The 18,473-nt window shown below is 43.0% G+C and overlaps 1 non-coding gene across 1 annotated transcript; it reads left to right on the top strand.

Moving 5' to 3' along the window:
• Positions 1 to 8,860: 8,860 nt before the first annotated feature.
• Positions 8,861 to 8,934, top strand: trnat-cgu (transfer RNA threonine (anticodon CGU)). Its single transcript has one exon. It is a non-coding gene; the product is annotated as a tRNA-Thr (tRNA).
• Positions 8,935 to 18,473: the final 9,539 nt, after the last annotated feature.

The following is an 18,473-nucleotide window of genomic DNA, read 5'->3' as shown; positions in this document are numbered from 1 at the left end:
AAGACAACTTTTCACTTTATACATTAACGATCACGATGAAGGAACTGAGAGAATTCTGGCTAAGATTGCAGAGGATACAAATATGGGTGGGGAACAGATAGCCTTGAAGAGTCGGGGAGGTCGCAAAAGGTTTTGGGCAGTTTAGGAGAGTGGGCAAAGAAGTGCTGTGCAACGGTTGAAAGTGAGACCGTGCACTTTGGTAGGAAGAATAGGGGCATGAATAATGGTCTAAATAGGGACAAAGTTCCGAAGTCTGAAGTGTAAAAATAACTGGGCGTTCCAGATCAGAATTGTCTCAAGTCAAACTTACAGGTTGAATCAGCTGTTAAGAAGGTAAATGCAATTTTGCCATTTATTTTGATAGGGCTTGAATATAAAAGAATGAAAGCTGATTCCGAATGATTGGCCTTTGCCCGAAACATCGATTCTCCTGCTTTTTGAATGCTACCGGACCTACTGTGCTTTTCCAGCACCAAACCCTCGACTCTGATCTCTGCAATCTGCAGTCCTCCCTTTCGCCAATTAAAAGGAAGAATGACCTTCAGAGGCTCTTTAAGGAAATTTTCAGACCACATTTGGATCAATGTGCGCAGTTTTGTGAGCCATATCTCAGAAGGTAGTACTGGCCCTGGAGCATGTTCAGAGGTTGTTCACAAGAATAGCGCGAGCAATAAAAATCTTTACACATGAGTAACACTTGAGGTCTCTGTGTTTATCCTTCTTTGAGCTTGGAAGCATGAGGTTGGGGTGACCGAATTGAAACATATCAAATACTCAGACTGGATGGTCTGAAAGGCCAAATTTCGTCTCCTAAACGTTACAGTCTTAGATGTTGTTTCCACTTCAGGTAATCCTCTCGCCTACTGAAAAATCGCCTGCCTACCGCTAAAAATAATGGCTTTCATATTCTGTACGATTAATACCAGTGGTGGCTCAATGGGGCTGTTTTGTAATTGATTACCAGCACATTCGTCCTGCGACGGTCGAAACAAGACTTCAAACCTCCGACCTTAAATCGAACCATACTAACTTTTGGAACAAATAAAAATGGCTCTGAAGGATGAAATGATTACTATATGAGGAAAAATGATGTTTTCATTTATTGTTGTTTAGGGAAATGAATATTCATCTCATAAAAACATTCGGAAAAGTTTGATGGAACTTGATGAGTTAGCCTCTGAGAGGATGTATTCTGCTGAGGGGGAATCTCAAACAAGGAAAGTCTGTTTTCCAATTGAGACTTGGTTTACAACAGAGATGAGAAACATTTATCTTAAAGGATAGTGAGTGCTCAGCAAAATTGCAGTGCAGGCTGGGATATTAAAAATAATGACGGCTCAGGAACAGATGTTACATTAAAAAGGATAACTAATGATTTTAGTCGTAAAGGTATCAGATGATGGAGCCTGGTCAATAGCCCGAGTGATCCAGTCCGGCTCCTATTACTCATGTCCTGACAAGTTCATCGTTACATCAAACACGCCCTGATTTCCAGTATCATCTGAAAGTTTTCATTCATGACCCTATATTTTATCTGTATCAAGGATATGATTCAGGAATGATGAAGCCAGGGATAAGCCCAGTGAAAAATCACTCGAAACAATAATCCTGCCACAGATTTAAAAAACCCTTTGATTACCATTCATGGTATTCTTGACATCGAGTCAATTTTAGATGCGAATTGAAATGCCAGCGTGGATTTTAATAGCTTTAATTTTCTGCCCACACTACCCTGTCGGACTTTGTAGACAATTGTATAAATTTTCTACTTGGGGGTAAGATCGTGAAAGAAGGGCCATGATCACAAATATTTCCTCAATAATACAATCGTGAAACAAAGAGAAATATCATTCATTTGTATAGCTGGTGTGTGGAGCTCATCACAACAAGAAATGTTTAAAATATTAATCTGAGTTAATTTGAAAAGCAACTGACACAATTTCAGTTGGGGAACAGCAAATGGAAAGAGATGGGAAAACGCGGAGTTGACGACAATGGAAAGTAGGAAATAAGCTGAAGACGGGGTGGAAGGATAAAAGAGAAAAGGGTTGAGCGCAGATACTCACAGAGAACAAGTGTTGTGTCGAAAACGGGATGGCATATAGGAACACCACAGAGAACGATTCAAATCAGTTATCCACCTCATTATACCTCAAACTGTTTATTTTGTTAAGAAGCAACAGCAGGTAGAGTGGGTACGTCGATCAGCTGGCTGACGCGATGGTAAATATGTTTTAAACACAAACTTACCTTGTACATCAGGACAATCCATGTTTGTTTCAGTATCAGCAAGAGCGAGAGCATCGATCAGGGAGCTGATGTGGAGAGGAGTCACTAACTTTAAAAAAAAAACCTCCTTATTAGGCAGAGTGCACGTGGACGAGGAGAGGACCTCGGACAGCAGAGTCAGTGATGTAACTTTTTGTGTGTTTGCGTTACCTGAAACATTACTTAGGTTGTGTCACCCTCCCATCCTCATCCTGTAACCAAAAAGTAATCTTTGTGCGTCCGCTTGGTAAGCTTTTTTTTCTTCTTTATTTTTCTACAGTCCCTTTTGAGTTTACAATATGGGAATGGCGGTTAGGATATTTGAATGTTCCTCTTGCAGAATATGGGATGTAACGTTCAGCAGGAGTGTCGTTGCTGACTTCGTCTGCTGGAGGGGAACAAACTCCAGATAATCGAAAGCAGAGATGCAATTCTCAGGTAGTACTGAGGTATTCCAGCGCGATTAGATGGTCAGTACGGAGGCTTTGCAGCACTGTCACATGATCAGAAATGTGGGAATGAATTATTGTCGGAGAGTCAATTCTCAGGCAATGCCTCACTCTCACAGGTTTAGTTTGAGGGAGTGACACAAAATTACAACGTCAGTCGTCAGCTATTCCAACCGTATGAGAGTCCGATTGAAGGAGTGTTCAATTGTTGGACGACAATATAAAACCAGTACCTCATTATTCCGAGATGCTGCAGCTCTGTGAGGGGCCAGTACTGAGAAAGTGCTGCACTCTCCAAATTTCAGTCCTGAGGGAGATATTAATTTCAGATGTTCAATTTTGAGGCAGTATTTATTAGCCAGAGGGCCAACATTGATTCAGTGTCTCATTGCAACAGGTCAAATTCAAGGATCCACCACACACTCATGGTCAGTTCTGAATAAGTGCTCTTTGTGACAGTGTCAGCACTGAGGGAGGATATTACTGTGAAAGGTTCAACACTAAGAGGGAGCCTCATGACCGATGGCGCAAGGGCAATTATAATGCAAGTAGGAAAAATTAAGATGCGTAGAATGGGGGAGCAAAACGCAACTGATTCAGGCAATGGAAATGTGGAGCTGGTTTACGGAACAGATATTGTGTGTCCTTCATAAGTATGTTCCTGACAGGCAGTGCGGAAGTGATTAGGCAAGGGAACCGTGGTTTAGTACAGAAATGTCATCTCTTGTTAAGCGGAGAAAGGAGGCTGATGTGTTGAGAGACAAGATGGTTCAGATGAGGTAATGGAGAGTTACAGATCAGCTGGTAAGGATTTAAGGAGAAAGTTAAGAAGAGCAAAGAAAGGACATGAGCAGTCTTTAGCAAAAAGAATAAAGGAGAAACCTAAAGCTTTCGATAGGTATGTGAGGATTAAAATGGTGATTAGGTTAGGAATAGGGCTAGTCAAAGTCATAAGTGGGATGTTGAGTGTGGACCCTGTGGAGTGCGAGGAGGAATTAAACGATCGTTTCTCATCAGTCTTCACTCAGGTAAAGGAGAATATTGCAGAGGAGAATAATGAGATACGCGATATTAGATTAGAAAGTATCACAGTAATTTATGAAGAGGCGTTATCAATTCCAGAAGGAGTGAAAGTAAGCCAATCCCCTGGGGGGTTGGGAGTTATCCAAGAATTCTCTGGAAAGCTAGGGAGGAGATGCCAGACCATTTGGCTTTGATTTCTGAGTAGTCATTGTCCACAGGTTAATTACCAGAAGACTGCAAGACAGCAAATGCCGTGCCCTTGTTGATGAAGGGCAGTCGAGATGACCCAGGTAATTGTAGAACAGTGAGCCTTACTTGTAGTCATAGAGTCATAGAGACGTAAAGCATGGAAATAGACGCTTCGATCCAACCCGTCCATGCCGACCAGATATCCCAACCCAATCCAGTCCCACCTGCCACCACCCGGCACATATCCCTCCAAACCCTTCCTATTCATATACCCATCCAAATGCCTCTTAAATGTTGCAATTGTACCAACCTCCACAACATGCTGTGTAAGCTCATTCCATACATGTACCAGTCTCTGCGTGAAACAGTTGCCCCTGAGGTCTCTTTTATATCATTCCCCTCTCGTCCTAAACCTATGCCCTCTAGTTCTGGACTCCCCGACCCCAGGGAAACTTCTTTGTCTATTTATCCTATCAATGCTACTCATAATTTTGTAAACCTCTATAAGGTCACCCCTCAGCCTCCGCCGCTCCAGGGAAAACAGCTCTAGACTGGTCAGCGTCACCCTGTAGCTCAGATCCTCCAACTCTGGCAACATCTTTGTAAATCTTTTCTTAACCCTTTCAAGTTTGACAGCATCTTTCCGATAAGAGGGAGATCAGAGTTGCTCGCAGTATTCTAACAGTGGCCTAAAATATGTCCTGTTCAGCCGCAACATGACCTCCCAACTCCTATACTCGATGTACTCAATAAAGGAAAGAATACTAAACGCCTTCTTCACTATCGTATCTACCTGCGACTCCACTTTCAAGGACCTATGAACCTGCGACTCCAAGGTCTCTTTGTTCCCTCGGAACTTACCATTAAGTGTATAAGTCCTGCAAAGATTTCCTTTCCAAAATGCAACACCTCGCATTTATCTGAATAAACTCCATCTGCCACTTCTCAGCCCATTGGCCCATCTGGTCCAGATCCTGTTGTAATCTCAGGTAACCCTCTTCGCTGTCCATTACACCTCCAATTTTGGTGTCATCTGCAAACTTACTAACTGTACCTCTTATTCGCATCCAAATCATTTATGTAAATGACAAAAAGTAGAGGGTCCAGCACCGACTCTTGTGGCACTCCACTGGTCACAGGCCTACAGTCTGAAAAACAACACTCCACTACCAGCCTCTTTCTACTACCTTCGAGCAGGTCTTGTATCCAAATGGCTAGTTCTCCCTATATTCCATGAGATCTTACCGTGCTAATCAGTCTCCCATGAGGAACCTTGTCGAACGCCATACTGAAATCTGTAAAAAATCACATCCGTGGCTCTACCCTCATTAAACCTCTTTGTTACTTCTTCAAAAAACTCAATCAAGTTTGTGAGATGCATAGAGCCATGTTGACTATCCCGAATCAGTCCTTGCCTTTCCAAATACATGTACATGCTGTCCCTCAGGATTCCCTCCAACAACTTACCCACCACGGAGGTCAGGCTCACTAATCTATAGTTCCCTGGCTTGTACTTAGCAACCTTCTTAGACAGTGGCACCACGTTTGCCAACCTCCAGTCTTCCGTCACCTCACCTGTGACTATCGATGATCCAAATATCTCAGCTGGAAGCCCAGCAATCACTTCTCTAGCTTCCCACATAGATCTCGGGTACACCTGATCAGGTCATGCGGTTTTATCGACCTTTAAGCGTTTCAAGATATCCAGCACTTCCTCTGTTGTCTGAAAGGTTTTATAAAGTATTATAAAAGCTTAGATGTACAATAATCTAGAAAGAAACAACTTGATTTCAGATAGTCAACATGGTTTCATCAATGGCAGGTAGTGTCTCACAAACCTCATTGAGTTTTTTGATCATGTTACCAAGCATGTCAATGAGGGTAGAGCAATTGAGATGGTATACATGGACTTCAGTAAAGCCTCTGATGAATGTCCACATGGTAGGTTTTTGAGAAAATGCAGAGGCATGGGATTGAGGGTGACTTAGGAATTTGGATTAGAAACTGACTTTCTGAAAGAAGGCAGGGAGTGGTGATTGATGGAAAACATTCAACCTGGAGTCCAGTTACTAGTGGTATGTCACAATGATCTGGTTTGGGTCAATTGCTGCTTGCTATTTTTGTAAATGAAGTTGACGCAGGCATAGGTAGGTAAATTAACATATTTGCTGATGACACAAGTGGAGGAATAGTGGACAGTTGAGAGGAATGTTGAAAGTTGCAGGGGGACTTGGATAAACTGCAGAATTGGGGTGAGAGTTGACAAATTGAGTTAAATACAGCTAAATGTGAGGTAATGCACTTTGAGAAGAATAACAGGAAGGCAGAGTATTGGGTAAATGGAAAGATTGTTGCAAGTGTGTTTGTGAAGTGTGATCGTGGAGGCCATGTGCACAGATTTTTGAATGTTGCCATCCAGGGTGATAGTACTGTTGAGAAGGCATGCGGTGTGTTATGTTTCATTGGTAGAGGGATTGAGTTCAGGAGCCGCAATATCATGCTGCAATTATACAAAACGCTAGTGCGGCCGCACTCCGAATATTGTGTACAGTTGTGATCGCCACATGTCGGGAAGGATGTGAAAGCATTGAAAAGGTGCAGAGGAGATTTTCCAGGATGTTGCCTGGTCTGGAGAGAAGATCTAATGAGGAAAGGCTGAGAGATTTGGGTCTGTTCTCATTGGAAAAAAAAGAAGGCTTAGAGGGGATTTGATAGAGACATTCAAGATGATCAGAGAATTAGGTGGGGTAGACATGAAAGATTTTTAACTAGCATGATGACGTCAGCTTGTACGAGGGCATGTAACGACAAATTGAGATGTGATAGATTTAAGATATATGTCAGAGGCAGGTTCTTTACTGAGAGCGTGGAAAGGAGGCGGAATGCCCTGCCAGCCAGTACAGTTCATTCAGACACATCTGGAGATTTAATTAATCCTTGGAAAAGCAAGTGGATGATGATGGGATTGTGTGGGGAGACGAGCTGAGAATAGTTCAAACGTCAGCAACATTGAGGGCCGAAGGGCCTGTTCAGCGCGGTATCATTCTATCTTCTTTGTCCTTCCCCACAGTAAGCATTCATACAAAACACAGGTTTCATATCTCTCCCATTTCGAGCGGCACCAAACAGAGACTGGCTTATTGATTTTTGAGGTGTCTCTGTACTCTTCATAGACTCCTTTTTGAACTCATTATATTTTTAAAACCATTTTTGTCTGACTTCAACATAGCCACATGCGGCAATTGAGCGAGGAAGAACTCAAAACTACAATCGTCCGAATCGAATTCAGATGCATTATCCTGACAGCACCGGGCCCACCCACCGCCGACTTCATCTCAGCTTTTCCATATGCAAGGGAGACGTGTAGATTGGGGGAATCAAAATTGACAAGTTGAAGAACCAGCAAAGGTAATCAGCGTCACTGTTTTACTTCAATATGTCCCACTTTGTGAAGCAGTGCTTTTCACTGGCAAAGAAAATACATTTGTCATCAGCTGCCTTCTTCAGTCTTGTCTGCATCTCAGCTCGAAATTTTCATCGTTGAATTCACAGTCACGTCGCGATTCCATGATCCACTCCAATGAAATGTACTTTCATGATTTCAGTCATGGGCTCTTGCTTTCAAGACCCTGACCAATTTAGCAAGAAAACTCTGGTCCTTTCTAGCCCGGGATCTGGAATAAGACGAGTTGAACGACACCTTTGTTGGTGCCGCTCCTCACCGGAGGCCAGCGCGTCAAAACGAGGCCCTGTGACTATTAGCTTGTTTTGTGCGTCCCTGCAGTACATCTGCTGAACAACATCAGATTATCACAGCTTCACTTTATTCACATTGAAACACAGGGCGATAATATGAATTGTTCGGAAACTTGGGGAGACCAACTTTGCTGCTAAAGTTGGTTGTGGAGTCAACGACAGACATATGAGTGTGTACAAGTCAGTTCACAAGGTTTACAATCAGCATCACTGGAGGTCCCTGCTTCGGAGTCCGCGTTTGCATTGCCCAGACCTGGATATAATTTCACTCAGGTAAGGAAGATTTATTTCTGATTTTGAATGAAATCTAATTCCTGCTTTTGCAGAACATGCACCGGGATCCTGCCTGAATTGGTCCAGTGATTATTTACATCCGAGTACAAGGACAATGGCAGCAGGTACACGGGAAACGACCACTGCAAAGCCCCTGCAATCATATCACCTTTCTGAGTTGGACGTATCTAGCTGATCCGTCAGTGTCTCTAAGTGTAAATATTGGAACACCCCCGCCCCTCTCCCGAAGCGGTATCATGGCTGTATGTCCGTGCTGAGGAGCTGAAAGGTTCAGGAAAGTAACTCATCCCCTCCATCACTGGGGTAATTCGGGATATGCGCTGAATCCTATCCCATTGAGTGACGACTATATTCCAGGAATCCGTTTCTAAAAGTTAAAGGTCTTTATCAGACATCTGCAATCGTTTGGAAATAAGTTGAGAAGCGGAGCACGACAGTGAAATAAAGTGATCGACAATGATGACTGGGAGGCATGAGGCAGGAAGTGAGCGTGGAACTGGTGGTGCAAGACTCAGTGTCAGTGGCAATGGGTCTGCTTTTACTGCCCAATGTTTGCATTTACTTGCACATTACACTTCATCAATTCAACAGAATGACCTTCTTCCTCTTGTTGTATATTAATGTGTTTCATGGGCCACGAGAAGATGAACACATCCGCTTTCTCCTGTCAGTTTGAACAGGTGAAAGTATCAGTTTGAAGTTAATGCAAGAGAAGATTATCTTTTTATATACCTTTTTAGTGGAGAATGTTCAGCTGTCAACTGTTTGTATTTGAAAATTGGAGGATTGATTGCAATTCTCAGTGAGCAACGTTGGTCTAAAAACTGCGATGACGTGGTTAAGTAACTTCACATATGAATGTGTAAATAGGCTGGTTGTGTGGCGCTGTGGCTTAGTTGGTTAAAGCACCTGTCTCGTAAATGGGTGATCCTGGGTTCAAGTCCCAGCGGCGCCTACTTGTTGTGCTCGTGCGTCAATAAGTCTGTGTCTTATTTTATTTCTACCCTGTTATGATTTGTTGATCCAGGTTATGTTCCAACAGTGAATGCTGTATCAGTTTCAATTCCAAACTATTAATAAATTCGCTGGTTTCTTCCTATTATTCCACAAGCACTTCTGCTTCTCCTCGTCTTTTATTCCACTTCTTCATTCCCGGCTTGGTAGGAATAGCGAGATGAGGCAGGAGACGTTGCAGACTTACAGGGGAATTTTGTGGTTATGCCAGAGACACCACCAGCTGATCACTCTCATTCTCTGATGTCGCCGTTCATTCATTTAAACCAACAATATATACATCTCTGTGCTTCTTTAGTTGCAGTGTAATTGCGTTTTGTTTTCTTTCTTCTGTATTAGGAATTCTGTTTTGATTTAGAAACAGTCATAATTGTTTGAGAAAGAAATGTCGCCTTGCCTGAGTTTGAACTGACAGACATCTTAACCGGAGAATGTGAGCCAAGTTCTACACACTCCAGTCAGTGGGCAAAAAGCCTCTTAGTAGCTCCAAACTCAAGATGTCTGAGTGCAGAAATATGTAATGAGCGGTACTGACAGACAGAGTGTCGGGGAATGTGAAAGAGGAAGAGGATGAGGTGGATGCACAGACACAAAGAGTGACAATGCAGACACATGCTGAGTGAGACACTGAAGGGACCAATTCTCCACTTGGCATTGCTGCAAGCTGACAGAAAGGAAACGAAAAAAGGCAATCGTTTAAGCACAGCCTTTCAAGAGCTGAAAGCAACGGAAGCAGCATTGGAGCAAATAAATTCCTTTCGAATTTGTGAACGTGATAGCTGTCAGCAATTGAGATATTTTGACAAGTATCCTGATTCGACAGATACGACTGATAGTTTTCCCAGCATTATAGTATAGAAATGTATAACTATCGCATTCTGTCGATCTGAAACTTTAAGTTGGTTTCTCTCCACAGATGTTGCCAGGCCTGCTGAGTTTTTCCAACAACTCACGTTTTTGGTTCAGATTTACATAATCAAAGAAAAATGAAAATCAATATTCTGTTGATGGTTTCATTTATAAAACCCCTCAAAAAATAAAACTGGTTAGCACTCTAAGAGACAAATATACACTACACTGATTATAAACCTGCAAACATGCAAAACCACTTTCAAATTCAGGCCGTGGCAGACCGAAGACCGAACGTCTCCGTATCTCATTCAAGACTCGACAATGGATGGGAAATCACGTTTCTGCGACCTGCCACATGCACAATTGTGAAATGACTAGCTGTAACAACAAGCTCCATCTATACAGCTTCTCTTTGGCAAAGTGGAAGCGGGAGAATAATATTGCGTCCCAGATATGTTTCCAACTACATATCCATTGTATCATTACGACCACATTATTGCATCTCAGGACCAGTACCTGACCGTACCGCACCTCAGCAGCAAGAGATTAGTTTAAATGGTGGAGATCAAAATCAATAAGTGTAGCACTTGGAAAGCACATTCTGTCAGGCAACATCTGAGGAGCAGGGGAGTCGACGCTTCGAGCATTCCTGATGAACAGCTTATATGCGAAACAACGAATTTCCTGCTCCCCGGATGCTGCTTGACGTGCACCACACTTTTTGACTCTACCCCACCTCAGCTCATCTGCTTCGGAAATTAAATGATGAACTTGCTACTTCTCAGTTGGATTCTTTTGTCACATGTTTGGCAGCTTGCAACATTCTATTGCTCATATCACTCAGATCATCCAGACTACTAAATAAGAATAAACTGTCGATGCTGGAAATCTGAACCACAAGCAATAATTGCTGGAGAAACTCTGCATTCCCTCGGTTCAACTGAATCGTAGAACATTAAACTTGGAGCAGGAAATGAGAAAGGCACAACTTAATAACTGCTACATTTCGTTTCTCCAAAAAAATATAAAATGCAGTGTTTCGATCAGGGTCTCACCATCTCAGGTGCTATTAGGAATGGGGAAATAAATGTTGGCCCAGCCACTGCTGAACATATGAAAAAAAGAGACTTTTTGCGTTCATCATCAGTTGCTACCACTGCAGACCATGTCAATGTGATACAGAAAGCAGGGCAGCCATATACGTCTGCATTTTAGACTTCAGCAAAATCTCATTTAACTTAAAGGATCAATATTGAATGTCCCTGACAAACAACTCATTCTCCATTACTTTGATCTAAATATTACTTAAAAACTTCCTCATCTCTGCACGCTCAATTTTAAGACACTTAATGTTCCTTTCAGGTTTAACTTCCAAACTATTTTCACCACGAACATACTCTTTTTTTTTCAATCGAAGACTAAGCTGAAATAATGCCTTTTGGAAATCCAAATATCTCTCCATCACTCTTTGTCCCTTATTTATTGTGTCCGTGTGAAAGACGTTAAACTTGAGGCCTCTCGGTTTGAACTCCGCCATCCTGGGTGAAAAGACGACCTAGGCCAGTCACCTATCCACCCTTCATCATGCTTTTATAAACGTCGAGAAGTTTACACAACAGCCTGGAACACTGCTGGGAAAAGCCCCTGCTCAAACACTCTCTTCTTTTAACTCAAGCCCTCTCGACACTGCAACATCCTTGTAAATCTTCTCTGCACTCTTTCCAGTCGAACAACATCTTTCCTGTTGAAAGTGATCGGGAATATCAGCGGTATTCTAAGTGTGGCCTCACTAATGTTTTGTACAGCCACAACATGGTATGTGAACTGGAAGAATCGATGTTCTGACAAATGAAGGCAAGCGTGCCAAATGCTTTATTCACGAACATTTCTATATATGACACCAATTTTCCTGCTCTCGTAATCTTTGCATTGGCTTATAAAGTCGTGCTTGTCTTCTTAACTACTATATTCCGCTGCTTTCGCGAATCTGTAGACCCACATGCAAGGTCACAATGTTCCTTTGGGTTTACCAGTGCCCTCCCGTTCTTTGAGTACTCCCATGACGTGTTCCTTACAAAATGCATCACCTGATGTTTTTATTGTTATTTTCAGCTCCCGCTATCTGCCCATTCGACAAATCCACCTCGAAAATCCTGGAACCTGAGATCTTCTTAATCACTGTTCACCACTTTATCAATCTTCACATCCTCCTCAAACTTTCTTATCATTTCCCCCACATTATTTCTATAATGTTTCGTGAAATCACAAACATGAAGGGACACAGCATTGATCCTTGTGGTACACCACTGAATACCAGCTCCATGTCACAGAAACAGCACCACCCTTTCTCCAACCACCAAAATAAGCTAGGATCGAACTTACCACGTGAACCTGAATCCATTTTATTTTAACCCTGTTACCAGTCTCCAGTGTGGGATCTTATCAAAGGCTTTCTACAGGCCTCATAACATAAATCAACTTCACTACCCTCGTTTACACATCTTATCACTTCCTGAAAAAATACTTAATCTGATCTGTCAGGTATGACCGCCTCTCACAAAACCATGCTAACTCTCGCTGGTCCAACTTTGTCTGGAAAAGTTGCAATTAATTATATCCTTAAGAAGCTCCTCCAACAGTTTTGTCTCACAGCTCTGTAATTCGCTGTATTATATCTGCCAGCCTTATTGAAAACTTGAATCACGTCAGTAGTTCTGCAGTCATCTAACTTCTGCCAGGTGGCCAAAATGTAATGTAAACCAATGGTCAGACCACATGTAATTTTATCTCTTGTCTCACAAAGCAGCGTAAGACGCAACTCCATCCCGAGCTGGGGATTTGCCCACTTTTAGCCTGTCAAAACCTCCAATACCGTCTCAGTCGCGATGTGAAACGGCTCAAAAAACCTCAGTCCCTCGTCCTGCATTCTGTACCTATATATTACCACACAAGTACTGTGCCACAGATGCATATGTAAGGTGATTCATTCAGTTATCCCGTTTACTGACGCAACTCTACATTGACAATGGAGGGAGATAATTCAGGTATTATCTGTGGACAACGATGTTTCGGCATTTGCGCCGAAATACTATTTAGTTTTGATAACCAGTGGCACATTTTCACAGTGAGCAAGGGTTTAAGTGTTGTCTATCTGAAAAGAAGTTACTAAATTCTTCTTCCTGCGGAAAGTCCAGTCAGTTCAGGTTTGACATGAGGTTCTTTTTCTCACTATCTGTTCTCCATCCAGTCCAAGATAGTACTGCGGTACATTCACATGATTGCTGTAATCATAGACATAATATGTTGACGCCTATGACTCGCATTGCAATAGGATCAACCACAAGAGAATTTTTCAACAGAAACAGAGTACTGCCTTCGCTGCAGGGGATCATTGAGCATGGACAATCTCAGGCTTCAAACAGGGTACATGCACGACCTTTCTTCCTCGATCATTCACAGTATCAATAGGCCTGAGACAGTGATGTGCGCAAGCAACAGGGCAAAAGCAGAAGGTGCTGGAACAGCTTAGCATATCTGGCAAAATCTGAGAAGAGAAATGAGAGCTAGCGTTTCGGGTGCAGTGAACCTTCCTCAGAGCTGATGGTACCAAGAAAGTGTTGGCCTCTATGAAGAAGATTGGGTGAAGGGTTTCGTATAAGAAGTAAACAGTAGGTGGGTATAGAACTCAAAGAGAGAGAAGAAGAATTGGGTAAACTCATCGATTACAATCAGGCTGAGAGGGAGAAATACTTTTAATGGAGACTGTTTGTGACGAAACATAGATAGTGTGTAATGGCTTGAAAGAATTCAGAACATGTGGAATTAGGCAGACGTGAATAAGTGCAGTTCCATGCGTGACTGTCTTCAGACTGACAATGACACCCCCCCCCCCACCTTGTCAAGGAAGGAATGAGAAAGGAAATTCAAATATATTTTCAGCAGTTAACATCGTCTCTCGAGTTTCTCCATTCACATGTTATGTCCGCCTTCAGGCCACCGCCCACCCCTCCACAGCCTGATCCAATTACTTCAATCAGATCCCCATCCATGAGAACGAAAATTGAAGAAAGTCGCAACAATGAAGCGAAGGTCCGTACGTTTTTTGTCTGTTGTCTTCCTCTGGGCATTAAACAACGTGAGGTTTATCTTCTCTCTCGATCATTGAAGGGATGTTAAGGATCAGTGGTCAAGCTAAAATCACAACAGCCAGTTGGCTCTTTTCCATTTCATAGCCGAGCGGGAGCAGACACAGCAAAGAATTCTGCATTCACCCAGTCTACAGCTGCAGCTGCTGCACTGCACACTCACATGCGCTGGTATACTCCCTCTGAAGCATCTCGGAAGCACGGAAGATCGTCAGTTTTGTTAAGTTTTTAACTGCCCTTATTCAAAATTTAGATGGCTCCGAGCAGTGATGCAAGGACAGACTGAATTTCGTTTTTAGGATTAACTTTAGAGGAGCAGGGTTTGGAGAACAGGTTCGTTTCTTCTCGACTGAGGGAGGACGGAGTGGTCATTAAGGACTGTGGAATTAAGGACTTTACTGGTGAAGGAGAATTCTTCAAATTCGATTCAAAGTAACGGACGAATGAATGTTGTTGTTATAATCATTGTGTGCTGTGTGTCAATAACTTGGTTAAATGCTGGCTGTCAGATTCTCATGATAACTAGTAACGTCATCGCAGTGATTATCATGAAATTGTCAAAGGAGGGTCCGAGAAAGTGTCAACGGTATGAGCAGATAGGGAATGCGTTTTGAGTTGTGTGAGACAAAGGCTCAGCTAGCATGTCCTTCACCTGGTAAGAACTTGCAACAAACAACGAGGTGCTGGAGGCAAGGGTACTGGGTCAACGAGGGGAAAAAACACATCATGGGAAGCAAGGTAACAAGGGGAAAACATAATTCCTAATGTAAAGCCAGATATCAACGTGTAAATGCATTCAGGATGTTAAACAGTTAACAATATGAAAAGCATTCTTATGAAAAGCCTGTGAACAAGTTTAAGAACATTCGTTGCATAACGCTAGATGGCTTAATATTTACTGTTGATGCTTGCTGATTGTAACGGTAATCCAATCAATATAGTTGTTGTCCTATTTAGAACATAGAACATAGAACAGTACGGCACAGAACAGGCCCTTCATCCCACGATATTGTGCCGACCATTGATCATCATGTAAGGTAAACCTAATGTACGAACCCTCAAATTTCTGTGACCATATGCATGTTAAGCAGTCTCTTAAATATCCATATTGACCTCGCTTCCACAACTGCTGCTGGCAACGCATTCCATGCTCTCATATCTCTCTGCGTAAAGAACCCGCCTCTGCCATACCCTCTATACTTTCCGCCAAACAGTTTAAAACTATGACCCCTCGTGTTAACAATTTCTTCACTGGGATAAAGTCTCTAGCTATCAATTCTATCTATGCCTCTCATTATCTTGTACACCTCAATTAGGTCCCCTCTCTTCCTTCTTTTTTCCAACGATAAAACTCCGAGCTCAGTCATCCTCTCTTCGTAAGATAAGCCCTCCATTCCAGGCAGCATACTGGTAAACCTCCTCTGAACCCTCTCCAAAGCATGCACATCTTTCCTGTAATAGGAGACCAGAACTGGACACAGTGTTCCAAATGCGGTCTCACCAAAGTTTTATAGAGATGCAACAAGATCTCACGGCTCTTAAACTCAATCCCCCGTTAATGAAAGCCAAAACACCGTATGCTATCTTCGCAACCCTGTCCACCTGGGAGGCAATTTTAAGGGATCTATGTACCTGCCCACCAAGATCCCGCTGTTCCTCCACACTGCCAAAAATCCTGTCTGCAATCCTGTTCTCAACTTTCAAGTTCGACCTTCCAAAATGCATCACTTCGCATTTATCCAGGTTGAACTCCATCTGCCAACTCCCAGCCATCTCTGCATCCTGTCAATGATATTCTGCAGCATACAACAGCTCTCTACATTGTCAACGACACCTCCAATCTTTGTGTCGTTTGCAAACTTGCTAACACATCCTTCAATTTTCTCATCCAAGTCATTAATAAAAATTACAAAGAGCAGAGGTCCGAGAACATAGCCCTGTAGAACACCACTCACCACTGACTTCCAGGCAGAATACTGTCCTTCCACTATCACTCGCTGTCTTCTGTCGACCAACTATTCTGTGTCCACACACCTAAATTTCGCTGTATCTCATCCCTCCTGACCTTCTTAACGAGCCGACCATGGGGAAACTTATCAAATGCCTTACTGAAGTCCATATACACCACATCGAGCGCTCGACCCTCATCAACGTGTCTCGTAACATCCTCAAAACACCCAATCAGATTTGTGAGGCATGTCTTGCCCCTCACAAAGCCATGTTGACTGCCTTTAATCAAGCCATCCTCTTCCAGATGGTCATAAATCCTATCCCTCAGAATCCTTTCTAACTCCTTGCAGACGACAGACGTGAGACTGACTGTTCTGTAATTGGCGGGGATTTCACTATTTCCTTTCTTGAAGAGATGAATTACATTTGCCTCTCTCCAGTCCTCAGGTCCGACTTCGGTGGAGAACGAGGATGCAAAGATTTTCGCAAACGGCGAAGCAATCTCATTTCTCGCTTCCCAAAGCAGCCGAGGACAAATCTGGCCTGGCCCAGGCGACTTGTAAATCTTAATGTTTATCAAAATCTTCAGCGCATCAGCTGCCTCAATCTCTTCTCTTGCAGCATGCTTACCTGCTCCTCAATGGTTTCATTCACTACAAGGTCTTTTTATTTCGTGAACAGAGAAGCGAAAAACTCATTTAGGGCTTCCACATTCTCTTCAGACTCTATACACAAGTTCCCTTTGCTATCCCTGAACGACCCTACTCTTTCTTTGAACATTTTCTTATTCCTCACATACGTGTAAAATGCCTTTGGATTATCCCGAATCCTTCCTGCCAAGCCTTTTTTTTAATGACCCCTCCTGGGATTCCTCAGAGCATTTTTGAGCTCCTTTCTCGCCTGTCTAATCTTCTAGAGCTGAGTAAGACCGTTGCTACTTCCACCTCATGTAATCTCCGTTCTTTCTTTTGACGAGAAGCTCCTCTGCTCTCGTCATCCAACGTTCCTATATCTTACCCCTTCTTACCTGTATCAGAGAAACACATTTGTTCATCACTGACAACAACTTTTCCTTAACCAGTCTCCACATGTCTATACTGCCATTTCCATGGAACAATTGCTCCCAGTCTATGTTTCGCAACTCACGTCTGACAGCATCGTAGTTTCCTTTTCCCCAATTAAATAACTTCCCATTGTGCCTGATTCTCTCCTTCTCCATAGCTATGTAGAATGTGAGGCAGTTGTGGTCACTCTCACCAAAATGCTCTCCCACCGTAAGATCTGACACCTGCCCCAGCTCATTACCGAGCATCAAATCCAAAATGGCCACTCCCCTCGTCGGCCTGTCAACGTAAAGATTTCGGAAACCCTCCTAAACACACCTTACAAAAGTAGCTCCTTTCAAACCATCTGCTTGAAGGAGGATCCAATCAATATTAGGAAAGTTAAAGTCACCCATTACAACAACCCTACTACACTCACACTTTTCCAAAATCTGCCGACCTATGCGTTCTTCAATCTCCCTGATGCTATTGGGGGGCCTGTAGTAAACCTCTAATGAGGTCACTGCTCCCTTACTGTTCCTAATTTCCACCCATACTGACTCAGTAGGCAGACCCTCATCGACAATGGTAACTTATGTAGCTGTGATATCCTCTATGATTAGCAGTTCTGCACCGCTCCCATTTTTCCCCTATCCCTATTCATTTTAAATTTTCTAAACCCTAGACCATTCAGCAACTATTTTTGCCCCTGAGAAACCCACGTCTATGTTATGGTCACAACATCATAACACCAGGTACTGATCCATGCTCTGAGCTCATCACTTTTATTCTTGATACTCATTGCATTCAAGCAAACACACTTTCACTGATCCCTTGGTTCTTTCCCGGGAAATTCATTCACACTGGCTGCGCTACCTCTTGCTGTTGCCTCATCTCCATAAACTCTCACCACCGGTATAGAGCTCAAGATCCCAACCGCTACAATACTATTTTCAACTCTCCTGAACAACTCGAGCAAACATTCCACCCTGGACGTTGGTCCCTTTCCATCTAAGGTGCAACCCGTCCTTCATGTACAGGTCCCACCTTCCCCAGAAGGCATCACAATTATCTACATATCTGAAGCCCTCCCTTCTACACCAGCTGCACAGACACGTGTTAAGCTGCGCCCACTCCCTTTTCCTCGCCTCGCCATCTCGAGGCACCGGAGGTAAACCCGAGAACACTACTCGTTTCGTTTGTTCTGCAGCTTCCACCTTAACTGCCTTAAATCACATTTTATATCCTCGATCCTATGCCTGGCTATATCATTGGTGCCAATATGTAACACGTTTTCTGGCTGTTTGCCCTCCCCTTTCAGAATCTTATACACCCGATTGGATACGTCCAGGACTTTGATACCAGGGAGGCAACATACCTTCCGGGAATCCCGATCCTGACCACAAAATCTCCTGTCAATTTTCCCAACACATTTTGGAAGCCTCTCCTTGATGTGGACCATATTACTACTGAATAATCTGTTGTTCAAC

This window comes from Chiloscyllium punctatum, chromosome 35 (assembly GCF_047496795.1).
Source record: "Chiloscyllium punctatum isolate Juve2018m chromosome 35, sChiPun1.3, whole genome shotgun sequence".
Classification (NCBI taxonomy): domain Eukaryota; kingdom Metazoa; phylum Chordata; class Chondrichthyes; order Orectolobiformes; family Hemiscylliidae; genus Chiloscyllium; species Chiloscyllium punctatum.
The sequence above is the reverse complement of the archived record's forward strand: the minus strand, read 5'-3'. Positions and strand labels throughout refer to the sequence as shown.